Here is a 5,730-nt window from a genome sequence, read left to right on the forward strand (position 1 = left end):
AAGCAGTGGGTAGTGCTACTGATACAAGCCAGCAGCACTTTATTTTTTTTTAATAGGTTAAGTACAAAAGTACTTTTCCATTTGATTCCAGAAATTAACCAACTGACATGGACATTGCTTTATCACTATAGAATAGTGTAATACTGTAAATGTGAAGCCTTTTTTTAGAATAGAGTTGAATGCATTTGTTTGTTCGCTTGTTCGTTAAAGGAGCTGCTTGTTTTGAGTTTTCAAAGCAATGCAAAGAATACAGGAAAATTAGTGATTGTTTTTATAATTGCCTAAACATACTTTAAAAAAAAAGTTTTTAAATTTTAAATAGTTTAAAACATTTATTAAAAGACTAATTATCGATTGAAAATGTAGCGCTTTTGGATCTGAAGTATACGAGTCTTTTAGTGTGTCCCTATAAACGTCTATTATGTGAGGGAATTATTCTTACCCAAGCTATCCAACCAACATCACAATTAGTAGATATGTGCATGGCGAAAAAATTTGGTTCGGTTCGGATTGATTCAGATTTTTTCGAATTTCGGTTTGGATCGATTCGAATTCGGAAACATTTGAATCAATTCAGTTCGGATTCTTTTCGGATTCATTCGGATTCGAATAAATTTGGCTGGATTTGTTTTGATTCGGTTCAGTAATTCGGAATTTTCGGTAAGTGTTAGGTGGGATTAGACTAGTATTATGTACTGTATATTAGGTGTAACCCATAGCAGAGTGATATAACCTAATATACTGTACAATACTAGTGTAATCCATGGCCATCCGAATCTACCAAATAAATCCGAACTAATTCGGATTTATTCGGTAGATTCGGCACTATTTTAATTCGGAAATTCGGATCGATCCGAATCCCGAATTTTACGAATTCGGACAAATTTCCGAATCGATCCGAAACGAATCGAACATGTCTAACATATAAGCACGTCCTCATCCTCGGCTTTTGCTCAAGCGCTAATATACTACTTTCAACTTGTAATATACATTTGACAAACATCTTTGAATAAAAATTGCATTACCACTGATCATATTTATAAAGTAATTTTTTTAGAATGCATTTTATGCTTAAAGGGACATTAAACACTAAATAATTGCTAGATAGAATGATGCATTCAAAGAAAAGATTAGTCCATGACTAACATGTAGATGTATTTTTTAAAGTTTCATTAGTTGTTTAAAATGTGACAAAATAAGTGTAAAGTTTTAGTGTCTATAAAACACTGGGAGCTGCCATGTTGTAACTTGTGTTACCTTCTCTGCTGTGGCCAATCAGGGTCAGTTATACATAGGTCATTAGAGTGTGCAGCCAATGGTTGTGCTGGATTTAACAGTGTTCTGCACTTGCATTTCTAACATGAACTGAAACGCTCACAATTTCAGAATGGAATTACAGGCAAAGAGGACAAAATAAATAATGAAAGTATATTGCAGAGTTTTATTATATACACTTTATCATTTTATATTACCATCTCAAATTGGGGTTAGTATCCCTTTAAAGAGAGAAGCAAACCTTAAAGGGATACTAACCCCAATTTTTTTCTTTCATGATTCAAATAAAGCATGCAATTTTAAGCAACTTTCTAATTACTCCTATTATCAATGTTTCTTTGTTCTCATGTTATCTTGATTTGAAAAAGCAGTAATGAAAGGTTAGGAGTCGGACCATTTTTAGTTCAGCACCTGGGTAGCACTTGCTAATTGGTTTGCTACATTTAGCCACAAATTAGCAAGTGCTACCCAGGTGCTGAACAAAAAAATGGGCTGGCTCTAAAGCTTACAGTACTGCTTTTTTAAATCAAGATAGCATGAGAACAAATTAAAATTGATAATAGGAGTAAATTAGAAAGTTGCTTAAAATCTCATGCTCTATCGGAATCATGAAAGAAAAAAATTGGGTTTAGTATCCCTTTAAGTGTTTAGACAATTTTACAAACTTTATCATTCACTATAGTGAAGAAGAGATTAAAGGGACACTGAACCCAATTTTTTTTCTTTTGTGATTCACATAGAGCATGCAATTTCAAGCAACTTTCTAATTTACTCCTATTATCAAATTTACTTAATTCTCTTAGTATCTTTATTTGAAACACAAGAATGTAAGTTTAGAGGCCGCCCCATTTTTGTTGAACAACCTGGGTTGTTCTTGCTGATTGGTGGATAAAATTCACCCACCAAGAAACAAGTGCTGTCCAAGGTTCTAAACCTTGTCTGGCTCCTTAGCTTAGATGCCTTCTTTTTCAAATAAAGATAGCAAGAGAACGAATAAAAATTGATAATAGGAGTAAATTAGAAAGTTGCTTAAAATTGCATGCTCTATCTGAATCATGAAAGAAACAATTTGGGTTCAGTGTCTCTTTAAGTACATGCAACTGCAGATCTACTTAAAGGGATAGGAAACCGAAAATGTTTATTTCTTGATTATGATAGAACTCATTATTTTAAACCACTATCCAATGGAGCAAACCATTTTTACCAACTACCCAATATACTTCTGTTATCAAATTTGCTCCATTCTCTTGGTATTCTTTATTGAGGGAGCAGCAATATTGGTAGCTAGCTGTACACAATTGGTGAACCAATGACAAGAGGCATATGTGTGCAGCCACCAATCAGCAGCTAGCTCCCAGTAGTGAACTGGTGCTCCTAAGCCTACCTAGGTAAGCTTTTCATGAAAGGATATCAGGAAAACAAAACAACTAGATAATTGAAGCAAAATGGAGCATTGTTTCAAATTGCACGCTCTGTCTGAATCATGAAAGTTTAATTTTTACTTTATGGTCCATTTAATATAATTACAGTAACTTAGAGCTCCCTAGGGTAGATTAAGTAACAATCAAGATCTACAGCCTATACAGTCTTTTTTTTACAAAAGCTCACACACCCCTACATTCTTTAATATAACATAGAATGGAAAGTTTGGAATGAACCTTAGTGCAGTGGTGATGAACCCATGGCGCTCAAAACAAATGTGCTTGTATTGTAGTGCTTATTAAATTATTTTTCAAAAGAATCCATGTTAAATATCAGCAATTAAACTTTAATTGTTTATATGGATTTTAGAAAAAAGTGCCAACAACCCTTAAGTATTGTTTAGATGATTCTAGACAATTACCTTAAAGGGATATTAAACTGCTGGGCACAAAAACCCAAGAATGGTTACTACTTAATGTGCCATTTCTTTACCTCCTGTTGCTTCAGCTCTCTTTACAGCCGTGTTCCTATTTTAATAGCTTTAATACTCATATGCTAAATCACTTGAAACTGATGCAGTATAACTGTAAAAAGCTGACAGGAAAATATCACCTGAGCATCTCTATGTTAAAAAGGAAGATATTTTACCTCACAATCTCCTCAGCTCAGCAGAGTAAGTTCTGTGTAAAAAGTTATACTCAGCTGCTCCCAGCTGCAGGGGAAAAAAAATAAAAAATAAAGAAATGAATAGCAGCCAATCAGCATCAGCATTGCTGAGGTCATGAACTCTTACTGTGATCTCATGAGATTTGACTTAACTCTCATGAGAATTCATAGTAAACTTCCTTTACCTGATTGGTGAAATAAGATGAGAGTGCACGAGGCTCATCCTTTCGGCTGTCCCAGGACAGACATACTAATATGCTGCTTAGAAGTCCTTTACAATGGGATGTGGCTACTGAGAAACTTTTGAGGTAAAATATCTTTCTTTTTTACATAGAGATGTTCAGGTGATATTTTCTAGTCAGCTTTTTACAGCTATACTGCATCACTTTCAAGTGTTTAAACATTTGGGTATTATGGCCCTTTAAAGGTGCTAGATACTGAAGCCCCGCCTCTTTTGTATGGGGGGCTGCCATCTTGGAGCTCAGATATTTTCACTGCTTTTTTAATATGTTTTGTGTAACTGTAAAGCTGTGCAAAAATGCACAAATGTAAAGCTCACATGATGTATCATGCACATTAACCTGAAGCACATTATACAGCTGTTAAAAGTGGACAATATTACTGATATGTGAATGTGCACAGCTTCTGTCACAGGCTGTGAGTAAACCTGAGCTCCAAGATGGCAGCCTCCAGTACAAAGAGGCAAAGCTTCAGTATCTGGCACCTTTAAAGGGACATTCAAGTCAAAATAAACTTCTACAATTCAGAAAGAGCGTGCAGTTTTAAGACACTTTCCAATTTACTTCCACTATCAAATTTTGCACAGTCTTTTTATATTCACACTTTCTGAGGGAAAAAGATCCTACTGAGCATGTGCACAAGCTCACAGGGTATACGTATACTAGTCTGTGATTGGCTGATGTCTGTCACATGATACAGGGGGCCAGGTAAATTGTAAAAGAAAATAAATTTGACAGAAAAAAAACTACTGCTTTTGTAAAATTCAGAGTAGGTTATTATTGCATTGTCTTTTTATGATACACTTGTTGATTACGCAATTCAACTGCATTGAGTGGTCCTTTAAACCAGTGTTTCTCAACCGCGGTCCTCAAGTATCCCCAACAGGCCAGGTTTCCATTATGTGTATTAAAGTGTGTGAGTAGAAGATATATCAAATATGTCCATGAGGGGAAAGGATATTGCCCTAACCCACAGGGGGTGCTGGATGCAAATTACAAAGTAAATTAAATCAAAAGAAAAATAAGTAGCATCCCCAAAGCACTCAACAAAAGCAACAATATTATCTAGACAAAGCAAAGTCTCACCCCACCACTGTAGGGACAACATATTTAAACATAACTTTTAATAACACTTTAAAATATATTAACACACATTTAAAACAACATTAACTAGGTTAAAAGATATATAGGCAGGTAAGGTCAGATACCCGTAAATCCTAATAAGGCTATAATCCTATTAACCTCAGTCCAGTACAAAAAATAGCGCTGCAGAATCTGCTATACAAATAACCGATAATAATAATAATTATCCCCATTGATCTGTGTTACACGAATACAAAAGATCCCTTTCTATGGTTTACCGGTAACTCATAAGCCTCCTCTCAAGAGTATAATGGGATGGCGAACTACTAAGCTCACGTGTAACTACCAGAGCAATTATTTTAAAAAGCTGGGTATTCCCGTACTAGCCTGGGTAAAAAAACTAAATATTTGTTTCAAAAAACCATATTACCAAATAGGTGGAGGAGTATAAAAATCCTCAATCAGGACCAAACCCTGCCTGTAGTGCAGGTTTTCATTATAGCTGAACTAGAGCACAGGTAAAATAATCAGCTGATAGGTGAAAGCAGGTTTGTTACCATGGTTACTGATCAGCTGATTATTTCACCTGCGCTCTAGTTCAGCTATAATGAAAACCTGGCCTGTTGGGGTACTTGAAGACCAAGGTTAAAGGGACACTGAACCCAATTTTTTTTCTTTTGTGATTCAGACAGAGCAGGCAATTTTAAGCAACTTTCTAATTTACTCCTATTATCAATTTTGCTTCGTTATCTTGCTATCTTTATTTGAAAAAGAAGGTATCTAAGCTATTTTTTGGTTCAGTACCCTGGACAGCACTTGTTTATTGGTGGGTGAATTTATCCACCAATCAGCAAGAACAACCCAGGTTGTTCACCAAAAATGGGCCAGCATCTAAACTTACATGCTTGCTTTTCAAATAAAGATATTAAGAGAATGAAGAAAATTTGATAATAGGCGTAAATTAGAAAGTTGATTAAAATTGCATGCTCTATCTGAATCACGAAAGAAAAAAATTGGGTTCAGTGTCCCTTTAAGAAACACTGCT

The sequence above is a fragment of the Bombina bombina genome, chromosome 8, assembly GCF_027579735.1.
Source record: "Bombina bombina isolate aBomBom1 chromosome 8, aBomBom1.pri, whole genome shotgun sequence".
Lineage (NCBI taxonomy): Eukaryota > Metazoa > Chordata > Amphibia > Anura > Bombinatoridae > Bombina > Bombina bombina.